Genomic DNA, 16883 nt, shown 5'->3' with positions numbered 1-16883 from the left:
GCCTGTAAAATCGTATCTCCATGCTGGAAATGCAAAACCTCCTCGTTTCAGGGTGTGTGTGCAGTCTTGCTGGTGTTTGCTACCATCACAGTGATGTGAGTCATCTCCTATTTAGAAATGTAATTTGACTTGCTGAAATGGACAGTAGTATCTACCTACAACCTTAGTTCAGGATGACCCTTATTTTCCTCCAGTGTCTTGAACCAGACTCCATCTCCATTCTGTCATCCTCGAGCCCAAGATAAACGAATTGGTTCAGATCTGAAAGAAGATTGTGTTCAAGGGGTCATCCTAATCTCAGTTCCTTTAGGTAGTTTGTTCCAGTGCTACAGTTCAGAGCTTGACTTTTTGAGTATCAGTCTTGTTTACAAGTCTATATAGCACTGAATAAAAGGATTCAGAAATTGGTTTTCCTTTTGGATGGCGCTGTGTATTATAAGCTATAATTACTTTCCTCTGAGATAAAGAACCCAGGTCTGGAGTCAGGAAACAGGGATGCTGCAAGAGCCCAGACAGTTGGTTTGTAATAATTACTCAGGAGTCTGTCGATGGGAAAGTCTGCCCTGACATTCCAAGCATCTGGCCTCTGTCAGGCTGAGGGGGAACCTCCATCCTTTATTTTTCCTCTCTTTTAATTTCTGATCCAGAGTTTACCCGCAGGAGGAAACCTCCCTGGCCGAACCCCAGAGCCGTGCCACTCTCCTCTTAGTTCCCCCACGCGTTCACAAGCCTTTGCTCTGCCATCTCCTTAGCAACTCAGAGCACACCAGCAGCACAGAGCCACACAGCCCCCGGGGGCTGCAGCTCTCTATTTATAGGCAGTTGAGCCTGGATGAAAATTTCCAGAGAGCTCTGGTAAGGCCTCTGTAGGAACAGAAAACTTGTGGGTCCTACTGGAGGATCTGGCTTGGTGCCGTAGCTGAGAGCCATACCGTTTGCGGGATGCTCAAGCTTTGCAGTAAACCACATTCACTGTGATACATAGAGAGCATTTGCTGTTTGCATAGCTGCTAATTAACCTCTCTAGAATAATCATCTCTGTAAGCCAGGTTAGGAAGTGAAATGCAGGTGCAAAAACAACAGCCTGGGGTAATACCATGTTGTAACAGGCAAAGTCTCAAAGATGATGCCATGTCTGTGAGTTTTTTTTATTCCAGGGATAGGGCTTAGTGAAATCCTAGAAAACAGGAGAGGAAAATAGTTTTTCTGAGCTTTGTGGTTAGTTTTTTTTTTTAATTAAATTTCTTCAGGCTGAATTCTACATTGAAAACAAGATTTAATCACTGGTTATACTGCTTAGTGTTGCTCTGCAAAGGCTTATTGATTCAGCATTTCCCTTAGTCATGTGGCTGAGAAATGAAGTAAAGAATGGGTGGTGGTGCTACGAGCAACTCCAAGTATTATGAATACATAAGAAATAAATGATAAGTATGAATAAATAAGAAATAAATGGTGATCCATGCAAACGGGGTGGATATCGGCCTTGAGCAGGACCCCTCTTCTCATGAATACTTTATACTGAGCTAAAACTATGAGACATCTGTGAAGGAATTTAGTATTATTCACCTTTTAGGTGAATCTGAGGAGGTTTTTTGAGATCCTGAAGTTACAATATCTACATATCTACTAGTCTACTTGTCTAACAACTTTGTACTTTTTTACCTGGGCAGAATTATAGTTAAAGACTTCCATAAGGTGGTGAGTTTTTTCTTGTCCTTGTATCTGGACCTTATCCACCACTGTAGGAGAATTTTGTGTCCTGACCCCAGGGCTTCCCTCTCAGATTTTCCTCATACCCTGCATTCCCTGCCAGTGACTGCTGATAGGAAGAGCTTTGGAGGAAATGTCATTCTGCTTTTAAAATACTATTTGATGTCTCAGAGTCTTCACTGTAATTGTTCTCCTGTACTTAGTGTGAGAAAATAATGCCTGTCTTAGGTATGAAGAGCAAGGGAAGTCCAAAGCAATGTTTAACCTACTGCAGTTGATAGGAATGTGGGAATTACATGCTTTTGTGTGTGCTCCTGAGGGAAGAAGGAGCCTCTACATGCAAGGAGAACATGGGGAGGTGAAGACACGCACAGTATAGGCAGACTGATTGACAGCCCAGCTGGTGCAGATCAGTAATTGGAAATTCATTGCACATAAATCTTCTAGTACTTATCCTGAGACATGGGAAGGAGAATATCTGAGCTCTGAAGCAATTAACTCTTTCAGGGCCATCTGGGGAGATGTTCAGCTTTCAAAGTAGCAAGGCTGTTTGAGTATTTCTCTTTAAAGCCTTCATTTTTCTGTTAGAGCAAGAATGCTGGTGGAGGGAAAAGCCGCCATGTGCCCCAAGTGATAGCATATAGGTGAACAGCCTTAAATATTTAATGTTTATTTTATTCACAGTGCAGCTTCAGGTTGTCTTGGGTAAATTCATCTTTGTATTTGGTGCTAAACACATTTTTGCCTTTATGAAGCGCATCTTGCACATGCTGCCTGCCAATTTCATGTCTGATTTACCTGATTTGTGTCTCCACATTGGTGGGCTTATTGTATGTTTGTCCAGGTGCCAGCAGACTCTGCAACTGTATTTTAAGAGGTCTGTTCATGTCTAAATATTTATATTCTTTTCTCATGGAAAAGACTGATTGTACGTGCTGGGAACTTTGTCCCTGCACCCTCTTTATCCCCCCAGTCCAAGTGTGTTGTTGGTGCATTTTCCTCCTCACTTGATTTCAACACTCCAGTGGTTTCCACTATGCAGCTTTGAATGTGTAATTGGTTTCTGGTGACCGCATCTTTTCTCATTTATTTTGGTCTGCCTCCGTTCTGTTACGCACATATTTGTCTCTCCATTAATGTCAATGTGAATTACAGATGAAAAGCTAAGTGTAGATAAATTAGTATCTATGCAGAACGGAAGGCGGCATTTAACTTTCTGGATTATTTGTGTGGGCACAGGACAGCTAATGAATACCTGAGGATCTGAACACGACGAGCAGTGCCAGGATGTAGGGCTCTCTTCTCCATGGGGCTCGCAGTGTGGTGGTTGGAGAAGGTGGGGGGCAATGCAACTGCACTGGGTTTTAACACCCACTCTTGTGGCAAGTGCTGTGAGTAGATGGAAGTGCTGGTTGTGGGTCTGGAGCCAAAAATCATGGTTGCCTGTAAGGGAGCAGTTGCCAATGTACAGTAAGTAGAAGGATGAATAGTCTGCATCTCAGTCCATAACATACTGAGAGTTCTCTTGACTCTAAAACTGTCCAGAACAGTGTTTCTTGCTGTAAAATCACAGCACTTGGATGAAAGCCTTCCTTCAAGATGGGCCGTGTTCTCTGCTTCACTGCCTGTGGTAACACTTTATTCATTTATGTCAGGAGAAAACCTTTTGTCTTCAGCAGAAACAACTTCTGCTTTGCTTGCGGTGCCCTGCAGAAGCATTACAAGAGGTTTCCTTAAAGGGAAGCACTTGGCTATTTTCTAAGCTCACTTTCAAAGTACTCTGAATTAATTATAAATGAGTAAAGCCGTCTGGCTCTTGATTACATAATTGCCTATCCTGAATTCCCTGTAATAAAATGTAAGCTGGCCCAATAGTAGTAAATCGGGAGGTGCTTTTTCTCCCCTTCTGTCTATGATACGAGCTATTCTCAGATCTACTGTTCTGATTCTTTCAGGCTGCAGTTCCTTACATTCCTTACCCTTACATTTCCTACTCTCTCTCCCTGCTACCCTATTTTTATAAGGTTTTTCTTTCAGCTGCACTTATGTGCCTATATCCTGTTATAATTTCCATTGAAAGTAGTTAACATATGTTGATACAGTGCCTTTTTGTGCTGAGCTAACCCAATGCATTTTATTTATTTAAAGGATTCTAAGTGCCTGTAGTGTCTGAGTGTTTGACAAACACATAAAAACATACAGAAGTCAAGCACTTAGCTGCCCTGAGAGGATGGGTTTCCCTCTGTCTTTGCCAGGAACATCCATAAACCAAATTACACAGCATGTAGTTTAGTAACAATTAAACTGAAGTCTGTGCTTTCTATATGGTGAATCCTCATCTCTTGTCTCCATTGTTTGCCACAACATGAACCTCACAGGATATGCATGTTCTACCATCAGTCTGTCATTTTCTGTTCTTGTTTTTGTGTAGTGTTGGATATTGTGGGCAGCAGTTCTTCTCACTTTTGTCACATTTTCACTGGGTTTTACTGTCTTCAGATGGGATGTGAAGTGACTCAGTGCCAGTGATGTAGATGTCCTTTGCTCTGACATTTTTATTCTGTGTAAAAGGACAGGAACAGTGATAACCTCTGCCAGGGGAGGTTTAGACTTGATATTAGGAAAAATTTCTTCACTGAGAAGGGTGCGCAGGCATTGGAACAGGGAAGTGGTGGAATCACTGTCCATGGAAGTGTTCAGATACCTCGCAGATGAGGCCCTCAGTGGCATGGTGAAGTGGTGGACTTGGCAGTGCTGAGGTAATGGTTGGACTTGCTGATCTTAAAGGTCATTTCCAACCCACTTGATTCTATGATTCAGTGATTCTATGAAGTCTTGGTTTATAAGGTAAAGACCCAGCCTGAGTTTTGGAGTAAAGGCTGTTGAGCCCTAGCGCAATTGAGCCATAGCAGACATGGTGGAAATGGTGTTGGTCCTTCCTCTGTCCGTTGGAGCTGTCCTGTAGTGGATGTCCCAGCCTTGCTTTTGGCCTTTCCACTTGCTGAGGAAGGATAGATTCTAAATGGATTAGGACAATGGTAACAGTCTTTCCCACCGAAATGTAATAAGGGCGACTTAAATTTATCCACCCTTGCTTCTCTCTCCTCTTCCTTGTCTTGATTTAGGGAGTTGAAGACATGCTAGGGAAATGGATGAAGCTATAAACTGTCATCTCTTCCTGTAACAATAACATGGGATTGTCTAAGGAAAATGGATTTCCCTAGGCTTTGGGTTTACATCTTTGTTGGAGACGGAGACCTCCATACTGTTGGTTTACTAAGTTGTTGGTTGAGGGTTGCCTTGAGAAGTAGACTGCACCTGCTGAGTTACCATCCTCCCTGCCTGTGGGATATGAAGCCCATGTTGATGGATACTGTTTAGTCCCAGAATTACAAGAGAGCTGATACCTATCTATTACTACGCCAAACTTGGAGTCATCTCCATTGAAATTGATTTGAAAGTGGATACCTGGTTCTTTGTTATTTTCCCCTTTCACTGGGAAGTTCCTCACTTCTACCAGTCCACCAAGATTACAGCATCCCAGTTTCCCTTTTCACCTGCTTCCTTCAGCTCCCTGTGCCGGGACCTGAGTTTGCTTTTGTGGATCATACAGAGCTTTCAGGGCTTGTTCCCACAGCAAGTGCCTGGCTTCGATACAGACACCATCCCTGCCAGGTTTAAACTCCAGCAACCACAGCAAACAGCTTTGCAGCATCTGAAAGAGTAGTTCTAAGCACAAATCTCTTTAAAGATCCACGCAGTTCACTTGAGGAGTCCTTCCTGAGAGGGATGGGAGTTGTCACTTGATAGCATTTAGCAAATAGGGCAGAACTCTGAGAACATCTGTTCTGAAGATGACAGAAACTGTCAAAACTGTGAGGCAGTTATGCTAATCCACCCTCTCCTAATAGCAGGCCCATCATCTGGCCATGCTGGAAACCTGTTAGAAATATATGGTCTGTTACAGTAGTTTCTTTATTTATTTTCTCTCCCGTCCTCTCTGAGGGGTAGCTGAGCCCTGTTCCTTCAAGTAGAAGTACTTAAAATTGTAGAATATGTGGGGAGAGGGGAGAAGAAAGAGCTTCAGTGAAAAAAGCAGTACCAAAAGAGTAGGAAGCAAGGCTTTAGAGGAGAGAATTATCAGTTTACCTATTTAGTCTGGGACTAATATATTTGAGCTACAGCTTGACCTGCAGGGTTGCCCCTGAAATGGGAAGGTGAGCTCAGTAGTCATCCCCTCCTGGTGTGCCTGAAACCCCCCTGCAAGTTGTACCTCACCAGAAAGAGACTCTCGGTGGGATTGTCCATGTATATAGCACAACTTCTTTTGACTGCTCTGATGCAGTGTATATTCTGTGAAAATATGTTGATGAGGATTTTGATTGCTTGACCACAGTGGGGGTGGGATGTGCCAACACGCTGTGTGCTGGGTTGAGCTGGCTTTCAAAAGATGCTCAGAAAAGTTGCTGCTAAAATAACACTGGAGAAAGTAAAGTATACACGCTTGCAGTGAGCGGGAGACAGAAATCCTAGGCATTTGTGATCTCTTGCCAAATCCATCCATCTCTTTTCCCACATTCTCTCTCCATTTCTGAAGAGCGATGCTTAGCAGTTACTTTCTGTCTTCAAAAGTAATAGATGTGAGCAGCTGTGATGTGGCAGGGTTTTACATTTAAGCTGTTATTAGCATGTGTTAGAGGTATATATCCAAGCAAAGTGGCACTTAGCATATATTCCACGTTGTATGCCAATATCCCATAGAAAGGCCTGACGTATCAGTAACCAAAATTAGTTGTGGAGCCGTATCATCATATAAGCTGGGTTTCCTCAGTGGAGTCACAGGCCACTACACCGCAATTTACTTAGGTGCTTGTAATGCTTTTACTCATGCTTACATTCCCTCCACACTATCGGGGCCCATGTTGTTGATTTTCCAGTAGACAATCACTGGTGTGCCCTGACCAATATAGGGGCTCTTTGGTCTTCGTGTAATGATATAAATCTCTCTGCCTTTGAGCCAGCATCATTTCTAAGCTGCCAAGCTGGAGTAGTTGGGGAGGTTTCCTTGTCGCAGAGGAGGAGCTGAAGCACAGTGACTCAGTCTGTACTGGGAGAAGTGATTGTATAGAAAAACTGAGAAGAGCTGTCCTTTGTTAGTGCTCAGTGTGAGCAGGATTAAGGGTAAGGATGGGACATATATAGTGTAACCCTAAACACTGGTGGTAGGATGGGCTGTGTCAAGCTGGAGGCAGCGTTGAACCAAGATGGCCATGCTCTTTATGGGGATGAGCAGATGCTCTGGGAGCCTATCTGCAGGTGCGCTGGGAACCACAACCAAGCACTTAAAATCAAGTGGTATGAATTTCTTCCAACTTATAGATTCATAGAATCATAGAATGGTTTGGGTTAAAAAAGGACCTTAAGATCATCTGGTTCCAACCCCCCCTGTCATGGTCAGGGACACCTTCCACTAGGCCAGGTTGCTCAAAGCCCCATCTAACCTTTCCTTGAACGCTTCCAGGGATGAAGATTCACAACTTCCTTGGGCAACCTGTTCAGTGCCTCACCACTCTCACAGTAAATTTCTTCCTTATATTTAACCTAAATCTCCTCATTTTTATTTTTTCTTTTGCTTTCAGATCATTCTGGAAGGAGCTTCATCCACCCTAGTAAATTGCAGATATTTCTAATGATACAGTTACAAGTGTGAAAAGTGTTCCAGCTAGCTTTTACCAGGCTTGCCTGGGTGGTTGCTTTATCATGGTATGGTCAGTGGTCAGCCTCTGGGATCCTGATTAGATTTATATGTCCCGTGCTCCTATTTGTTGCTTCACCAGTGTGAACAGCAATGCTGTTCAGTCTGCTTTAAAATTACTTTAGGTATGCTTATTTGTGCTTCAGTCAGATTTTGGGTACAGCGTCAGCACCTTGCTAGTACAGAGCAAGAGCATCTCTGGTGGGAATGCTGAGAAATAGCTATTGCTCTTGAAATCTGTGCTCCATGTTATTTTGCAGTACCTCTCTCAGGAGAGTATGGTTTGTACCCACTGACTAAATTGCTTAAAGATGTGCAAATTAGATCGAGCAAGACTGCTTGGTCAGTTGAAATAAAGTGTCTTCGTGGAGTGAATATCAGGCACCCCCAAAAGATGTCAGGACTGGAGGAAAGCTTCAGGAACAATATATGGGTGCTGGTGGCTGGAGGGACATAATGTGCTTGCTGGGCTGTACGTTTTGTGGGTGCAAAATTGTTCCAGACATGTTTTCAACCTACAAAAGCCCTTTCTGCATATCTCACCTTTGGAGAGTGTGTTGGCAGCATGAGGGTTGAAACAAGATGTCCCAAATCCCAGTTCAGCTGGCTCAGGTCTGCCTTTGGAGCATGGCTGTTTCTGCACAGAGTACAGTCAGGCCTTTGTGCCTAGCTGGGGGGGTACAGACACCTCCTGAAAGCTCGGGCGTGGAAGTGGATGGAGTGGGTACCATGGCTCTGTTTAGGTTTGCTGGGCCTCTGTGATGGATGCTGCCATGGAGGTAATCACCCAGCCCCACAGACTGGTGGCTGCACATTTACTGAAACCCCATTTTCAAATAGGAAATTGGCCTTTTATCTTTGGTACTCGCTACATAATGGTGCAGGGCATTAGTCAGCTGAACCTCACCATGGTTTATTGTGCAGTTGTAAATTGTAATTGGCTGACTAACCTTCTCTGATGTTAAGTGCCTTAAAAGGTTGTTTTTCCTTTATCCTATTTTAGTTTTTGTTTCTGGCTTCATGTGTTCTTTCTGTTTATTTTGCTACTAAAATGTAATTACAAATTAAAAAGAACAAAGTGAACCTCGAACCCTACTGATGTAAAGTAACATGAATCATCAGCTCTTGGAAGTGTGTGTAATCCAGAGCTCTGCAACCTCATATACATCCCCTTCATTTGGTAGATGTTTGAAATATCCACAAACATTTTTTCACATTCTTGAGCAAAGACCACATCACCATGTGTTCACCCTTATTTCTAAGTATTGATGTCTTGAAGCCAGGTTTTGTTTAATTAGATGTTTTTATTTTGTAATTTGTAGTGTTTATTGCACTATATGAAACCAAATATAAATGAAGAGAGAAAAAAACCTGCCAAATTATTTGCCTTTTAATAATCAGAATGACTATATTAGAAGGAAAATGTAAGCAATTTTAAATAGTGCCAAAGGCTGTAGTCTTTGAGAACAGTTGAATCAGAAGGTTTAGGTAATGAACAGAGTTGATGATGCCTGTAATAAAGTGGATTAGCTGTTTCAAATTGTGTTAAACCATGTATCTTTACATAGCTAATCTCTCATGTTTGCAATTTCGGTCATAGGTTCTTGGGGAGTACGCAGATAGATTGTAGTTCTACAAAGGGTGTTGCAGATACTGACAATTCCTCATATAGTTTTTGAAGGAGAAACAAGAAAATCTTCATAGTATTTCCTATGGATCATACGGTTCTGCCCCGTTAGCAGTCATTAGTCTGCCTTCAAGCAGCAAATACTGATTTCTTTCTCTTTTGGTAGCAGCTCTTTACTTTGATACTTCTTTCCAGCCTGGACTTTTGTTCAGTACTCTTTACAGCTTCCGTAGAGTTGGCTTTCATGTGAATAAAGCAAATTCTGAGAACAATGCAAGCACATGTAATTCCTCCAAATTATGTTAGGCTAAAAATGTGCTGGTCTGTGGATTACATTTTGGGTATGCACTGGTGGGCCCATGAATTGGATGATGCTGATCTCTGAGGGCTGTTGCATGGGGTAGGGTGTCTAAGGGCTGTTGTGGGAGAGCAGGACTTCAGGCAGCTCACCAGGGTGTTTGTGAATGGAAGGAACCTCTTGCCCAAGTCATGGCAACAACATATCCCTCTGGGTGTGTTCTGTTGGCAGCTAGGGACTAGGACTATCACTATGGCACGCAAAGATTTATGCATTTAATTAGATGTTAATCAACAATTTGGTCTGATTCTGGCATGCTTGCTTATTTTGAGAAATGTTTTCTATGCATTTTTCTTTGCACATATGAGGTGTCCTTCCATGCACTTCCCCACTGGCTTGAAATGTCTTGCCAAACTGGGGCTGTGATTCTAATTGTGGAGTGATACTGAGATTATTTTCCAGTAAAATAATGTGAAGGATGAGATTTTGTTTGGAATAAAACTTGTCAGCGTATACACGTGAGGGCATTTCTTAGGCAGCACAGGAGCTCCTTAAATGCTGTGAACTGTGCTTTGATTCATGCTTAAGAGTTGACTAGAATGATGCTGATACTTTTTTTTTTTTAAGGAACAAATAGCTTGACTTTCAAAATATGTCAAATTCAGTTGCTTGTGTTTGAAACAAGAACACTCTTTGCAGTAAAGGGACTTGAAAAGCCTGGAATCAGTTCCCTGCTATTCTCCAGCACTTCTTGCATCTCCTTGGGGAGGCAGTTTAGGCTTTCAGTGTTCAAATCATCATCCTTAAAATGGGGATAATAAAGACTTTCCTAGTGCCTAGGAGTGTTGAGATGGCAGATCGACTGGTGAATCATTTATGGGTTCCAAGAGTACTTACGATCCCCTCTGCAGCTGTAAACCTCAACCTTTCCCAAAATGCAGCTACCCACTGGACCTTTTCAGCCTGTATATAATCAGTGGATCACTGCAGTCCTTCTTGCAGTGTTTTTCTGTGTAAATAATTTGATTTCTAGAGTGAGTTTCCCCTGCCTTTTGTCAGATGGGCCTTGAAGTCATCAACAGTTCCTGACTGTAACTGTGGGAAAGAGGGCCATTGCCTGGTGCCTTTTGAGGGTGTTTCCCTTTTTTTCAAGACTTTCCTCAGCTATCCTGGCTGAATCTTGGCTTCATGTTTCATGCGTTCATGGAATGTGGGCACATTTTCTGTAGCAGATGGAATGTATGTGTTCTTTCACTCAGATGGGATCCCAAAGAACTTGCCAAGTGCTTTGATCCCCTTGCAAAGAGAAGTGTTCTATACAAGGCTGAGGCCACTTTCAGGGACACTTTAACCAGCTGACGTTGGCCCCTAAGTAAGAGTAGGGGGCTGAAAGGGGGATGCCATTTTGCAGACTCTGGGCCATCCAGTTGTTATTATCAGCAATCTCTGTATCTCATTTCAAATCCAGTATGCGGTGCTAGGTCAGTAGTGAGTATGAAGTGTAAAGATCTGCATTGTTTTCTGTGATGTCCTATGAATGTTTTTGTGTTTTCCTCTTGTTCAAATTGCAACCCAGCCTTGCCCTGCTTACTGCTGTTTCTCAGGGATACTGCTTCAATGACCCTTCTTGCGCCAAAACCACGTCAGCTAGATTATATTTGTGAAGTGAATACATGTAAAGTGCAGCATTTTTATCCTGAGTACAAAAGCCTGGAATTACTGTAGCTCAAGAAACATGGATCTCATGTGCACAGGCAACACACTTGTGCTTTTTTGGGTCTTCCCATGTAAATGAGCCTTTGGTTCGTGATACCTGTTGGGATGGTAGACCACTGCTTGGGACTTCTGCATACTCCATATTTATCTAACTATGAAGGGTGTTACTAGGCATCATAAAGTGACTACTAGTCACTAACTAGTAGTATTTTGTCCTGCTGTTGAGGTTTTTCCTCCCTCAGCTAGAGGGAGAGCCATGACCTTAGTGTTATTTAATTGGAGGCTTTTTTGCGTAACACTCCACTCACTTTGGTAGTATGGTTTTACAAGTACTTTGAATTGATCTTATTTGTATGGAAATGATGTCTCCCATTAATTTAACAAGACTAATTCAAGTCACCGGTCAACCCAGCTGTTCAATCAGGGATATTGCACAGTGCTATTTATTTGGTCTGGTTTGAAGATTATGGCCACCCCAGAAACAAAAAAGGAAAAGCAGGTACTGTTGGTGAAATCCTGTATTTGTAGGCAGGTTCACCAATGGATGTTGTTAGCTTGGAATTATACTATTATTATACTATTATTATACTTGGAATTATAGCAAATAAATATGGCTTTCTTTTCTTTCTATTGAGTTTCACAAACACAGCTAGAAATATGGAAAGGAGAAGGGGAGCTCTTAACCTGAGAATTTCAGACCAGTTGGATTTAAGCAAACCACCCATTTATTCTTAGATTAATGGCTTGCAGGCAGACTCTATCAGTTGTGGACTGCACTGCATTAATTTGCAACAGCAAGAGTTAATGCTAGTAATTGCTTTTCCTCTATAGAGAGAGGCCGTAGTAGATTGTTTTTACATGGCAATCTGTGATTGATAGATCAGGGAAAACAGGACCAAAGAAGGTTACTGCCTCCCAGCCACCTCCCCCTTCAAATTAAAATAATTTGCAATTTGTAGGATGCCCTGTCGCACGTGCTGTGGGAACGAAGCAGTAAACACACTAGGGCTGCGTTCCCTTAAAGCAGTGAACCTCTTACTGCATTTCTTTCATCAAACCAAGCAAGTCATGTTGTTGGAAGGCCACTGAAAACAAGTGTGCTGGTGAAACAGCCCCCAGACCCCTTCAGCAAACTTCCTGTACGGTCAGGCATCGGACCTGATGAAAGAGCCTGTTTGTGAACCTTTGGATTCCTTCCATTGATTTGTAAATCCACTTTAATAAAGTACTGCCCAGGCTAGTGAAATGAGCAGCTGATGCTGGGCTTCCATCAAGTTCTTAACAAATAATCTGATGCAGCTTGTATCACTGGTGCTGCAACGTGCTTTTTAATGTATTTTTTTCTCCTCTGTGTTGGATCATTTGGAGACTGGGGGAGTAGGGAGAAAAAAACCCGCCGTCTCCATCAGCTACACATTACATGGCTGCTTTATTTTTCACTGCTGCTAAAACCCTGCTTATTTAATATCGATCATACCAAGGAGCCAGCAAAGTACGGTGTTAATTGGGTCCACTGGAATTCTTGTCCCCTGGGAGGGGAGAGCTTCCTAGGCAGGGAGGGCGGAGGGAGGGAAGGAAGGAGGGGAGGCAGGCAGGGAGGAGGGGACCCACTGTGCGCCGCATAAAATGTAAGTGCACTAGACATCAAGGCTTCGGCTTGCATCGCTGGAAAGCAGTCGCGGCGTTTCCCACCCGCCCCCCCTTTCAGAAATCAGGCAACTCGTTTCTGTTTTTAGTCTGGTAGCTCTTCTTGCTTTAACAGCTCCTTTCTTCTCGCTTATTTTTCTTTCCCTTTTTTTGTCTTCCCCCCCCCCCCCTTTGTAGAGCGTTTTCTTTTTTTTTTTTTTTTTATTGTTTTCTTCTCCTTTCTGCAAAGCTGCAAAAGCTCTGCTTTGAAAACTGCTGCCCCAGAGTGCAGTTGCTTAGCTGTCCTGTCAGCATTGTTCTAATGCTCATTCCATATGTATGTCACATAGGAGCAGTACCCTCCTCCTCTCCCTTCCCCCCATCCATGCATTTGATTTTTTTTGTCCCCTAAAGACTGTTATTTTTATATATGTATTTTTTCCCAAGGAGCTTGCAAACAGGGAAATTCAAACTGCATGATTCTGTGCTATGGTTACAACCACAGCCAAGACCAGATTTCTCTTAGAAAAAAAGTGTTTGTGCCTTCTTTTCCCCACTCCCTCTCTTTCTTCCCTATAAGCACAAAGACTTTAAAAAGTCTAAGATCTGTAGTTCCTTTTGCTTTTCCGCGTTACCGTGACAGCATGTATCTCTGTTGCTGAAGAATGAAGCGGGCAGGCTGGAGTTTTTTTCTGTTCAGTGCTTTTGGGACCACTAAAGACAAGTCCGCAGAGAAATATGTACAGCAACTGTGCCAACTGAGTTTCTCATGCCTGTTATCTGTCACTTATTCTGACTAAAAGGTAAGGGATTCTTTTTCCGTTCTATAGATTCCTTGTTAAAGTCTTTGTGCATTGTTTGTGTAGTGTCATTTGACATGTGCAACTAACTGGCTCAGGAGGAAGGTGGGTTATGAAGATTTTTGTGTTAAGGTATTATCGGTCACCCAAGCAAAAGCTGTTTGCATCAGAGGAGGGAAAAAAACATCTTTTTTCTTGGAATTTTTCCCCTTTTCATCGCAAATGTTTCCTCCAGCTTTCCTCGCTCCTGATTGAGACATAAAGCCGGGGCATTATCGCTGCTGCTTATCTTTCCTGGTGCTCTTTCTCTACCTCAGCAGCACACGCACCCAGTCTGTGTGTGCGTGCGCATGTGTGGGGTAGAGCATAGCCCCTTTACATGGGAAATACTTGGCAACATGCACGTTCTCCTCATTTACTGTAACTAAACGTCTTCAAACACTCTTTGCAAGGTAAGAATGCCTTAGTTCAGCACACTGCAGCTTATGCCTGTTTAAAATTATTACTTGGATTACAGTGCATACTGTGGAAAGTTATTAGTTTCCACAGAGACCGATTTAACTGGGGGGTATGTGTGCAGCGGTTCTGTTTTGTGCTTTACATGCGCTGCTTGTGGGAGAGTATGAGATGTTATTTTTTCCCTTAGTTCTCGGGAAGGGTGAAGTTTACACTGTCCGTTAGGCATAAGTAATGAAGTTATGGCTGAAATTGATTAAAGCTGTAGAGAAGCATATCCTTACAAGGCTTTTCAACTTAGCCCTGAGAGTCAGAAGATAGTTTATGAAAGTGATTTTTCTATTGCACTGCATTGTAATATGCAGAAATGTTAGTGGGAAGGTGTCTTCACCAAGCAGAAATAGCAGCAAATGATGTCTGGACTGGATCATTATGGCATTTATGCATTAGAAACCTGTTTAATCCACAACCTTGGTGTGCACTGATTATTTGTGTGTGTGTGCTGAACGCATCTTTCAGCAGCCTCTTAGTTCAAGAGGGCTTTGTTTTATAAAATGTGTTTCAGCTTTGCAAGCAGAAGTGCACTCTGTGACTGTCCCCTTAGCTGTGACATGGTCCTGTTATTTGGAGGCTGAGTTTTTAGGGCTAGCTTTGGTTTCTTTCTCAGGTATTTGTGTTCTTACTTCTTCGCTGTTAGTTCTCTGCATAGAAAATGCATCTTCAGGGTGTTCATTTCTCATTCTTTGAAATGATCAGTGGCTGAGACAGTTGAGCAACCTCTTCTCTAATAATACCGCTTTACCTTGAATGTTGCATTGCTTATTTGAATAAGTAGGAATGGCACCAAATACATAATTAGTTTAAAAACAGTCTAAAAATGCAAAGTGTGAAGGAAGAAAGTCCTGTCTGCAGGCATTAATTTCTTTCTTTACTGTAGCTGTTTATAATGTCATTTCAAAATCAGATTATTTCCTAACACATGCTCTGTGACTCTATTTTCCCATGATTGTTGCTTTATATCAGCACTGAGAAAACAGTTATTTAGATAACAGGTTTTCATTGACATCCTTTCTATAATATAGAAAGGAAGAAGCAGTAATAAGTTAAATTGGCATCTGCTAATTATACTGAATACAGATTGTGAGCTCTGCAAGTCGTCCCTTGCCTTAATGCTGTTAGCATATTTTAGCACTGGCAACCAAAGGAAAGCAACTGGAATGTTCCTGCTTGTTGTTTTATGGGGGGAAGAAAAAAAGATGACTTGTACAGAAATGTGAAGTTTGGGTGGGTTTTCTTAATGTTTATATGCTGGTTTTGAACAGGAGGGCATCACGTAGTTTGGTAGCACTTGGTAAAACTGGTTAGAGGTGCTTGAGAGAATGACTTGTGTGGTGATCATTAGAATTAATTTTGACCCTTGGTGACAAAACCATTGTTGTCCCGTACAAAACTTGGTCTTTGGACAAGAAAGTTTGAGTGTTTCAGAGTCACCAAATACTGTTCCTTTTGGGTTTCAGAGAAATACTAATCAAAAAATACCATTGTGTACTGAACTTAGCTGTGGTTCTTCATCCTAAGAGGTGATTCTGCTCACCTCATCTCAGAACCCGGAGTCTTGCTCTCCCGTGGAAGCAGAAGAGCAGCACTTCTGCCCAGATGTGCACATTGCTGCCTTGTGGCTTTCCCATGTGCAGCAGCATCCCTGCCTGGCCATGGCACCGAGCCCAGGCTCAGGCGATGAGGAGCTCAGCTGGTGGTGGCTTTGCCACCGGACACGCTCCAGCCCTTGGTGCCGTTGGCAGCGGCAGCAGAAGACGTGAGCCGTTATGGTGGGTCAGCCGCTAGAGGGGAGACAAGAGCTGCGCTATGTTAACGTCTGTCACCACAGAGCACCACATGAAACGATGTCTATGTATGGGTTTGTGGTATGTGTGAAAACAGCCAGCCTGTCCCGCATCCTCTGGGAGCATCCAGCGGTGCTCGTGTGGGGTGTAGCATGGGCTGATACAAGCCCTTGTCCTCAAGGAACACCTTGCTTCTGGGGTGAATGGTGCTCCCTTGTGAGTTTGGATATAGCAGAAACGTGTCTGTGCTTTGTCTGTTGTTTTGTGTGTGTGGACCTGTACAGCCTCCCTCTTGGGTGGTAGTGAGCCCAGCCTTGTTGAAGGCATCCAAATTCACTCTTGTGTCTCTGTAGAGGAACTTTTTGCTGAGGACTTGACAAAAGCAGGAGGCTGCTCGCTTTTTGTTTGCTTTCGACATCTGTAGATCACAGTGGTATGCTCACAGATTGCTTTAATTGGAGTTAATGGTGAGAGGTGGCTGGTAGGCACTGGCTCAAGACCTCAGAAATTAAAGAAAGTATCTTTTTTTCCCTTCTTGGCTACTTAAATCTTCTTTGGAGAAGAGAAGCTGCATGGAGACCTTATAGCAGCCTTCCAGTATCTGAAGGGGGCCTATAGGGATACTGGGGAGGGACTCTTCATTAGGGACTGTAGTGATAGGACAAGGGGCAATGGGTTTAAACTTAAATGGGGGAAGTTTAGATTGGATACAAGGAGGAAGTTCTTTACTGTAAGGGTGGTGAGGCACTGGAATGGGTTGCCCAGAGTAAGTGCTCCAGCCCTGGCGGTGTTCAAGGCCAGATAGAACAGAGCCTTTAGCAACATGGTCTAGTGTGAGGTGTCCTTGACCATGGCAGGGGGGCTGGAACTGCATGATCTTCAGGTCCTTTCCATCCCAAACCATTCTATAATTCTATGATACATAAAACTTTTACAGATAATTATGATTTGCCACATAGATTTACTGTAAATTGTTTCATCCTTCTGTAGAACTTGAAGTATTGTCCTGAGTGATGGGAATGGGCACACTGGGAAGTATCCTCTGCAGAAA

At 42.9% G+C, this 16883-nt stretch overlaps 1 protein-coding gene across 9 annotated transcripts in view; it reads left to right on the top strand.

Moving 5' to 3' along the window:
* The window catches only part of FAT3 (FAT atypical cadherin 3), a 409717-nt gene that overhangs the window by 54227 nt on the left and 338607 nt on the right, over positions 1-16883 (top strand). The window contains exon 1 of one of the 9 annotated variants that reach the window (XM_061457904.1): positions 12943-13535. The exons of 7 other annotated variants lie outside the window; for them this stretch is intronic. The gene's annotated coding sequence lies outside the window, so the exon portion shown is untranslated. Of the gene's footprint in view, positions 1-12942; positions 13536-13886; positions 13985-16883 lie in introns of those variants that run through there. One more of the 9 variants, XM_061457905.1, reaches the window with a different exon arrangement.

The sequence above is a fragment of the Pezoporus flaviventris genome, unplaced genomic scaffold (genome assembly GCF_033815535.1).
Source record: "Pezoporus flaviventris isolate CSIRO_AGI_PZ_B2104156 unplaced genomic scaffold, CSIRO_AGI_Pfla_v1 ptg000025l, whole genome shotgun sequence".
Lineage (NCBI taxonomy): Eukaryota > Metazoa > Chordata > Aves > Psittaciformes > Psittacidae > Pezoporus > Pezoporus flaviventris.
Note: the sequence above shows the minus strand (reverse complement) of the source record. Positions and strands in the feature narration are given on the sequence as shown.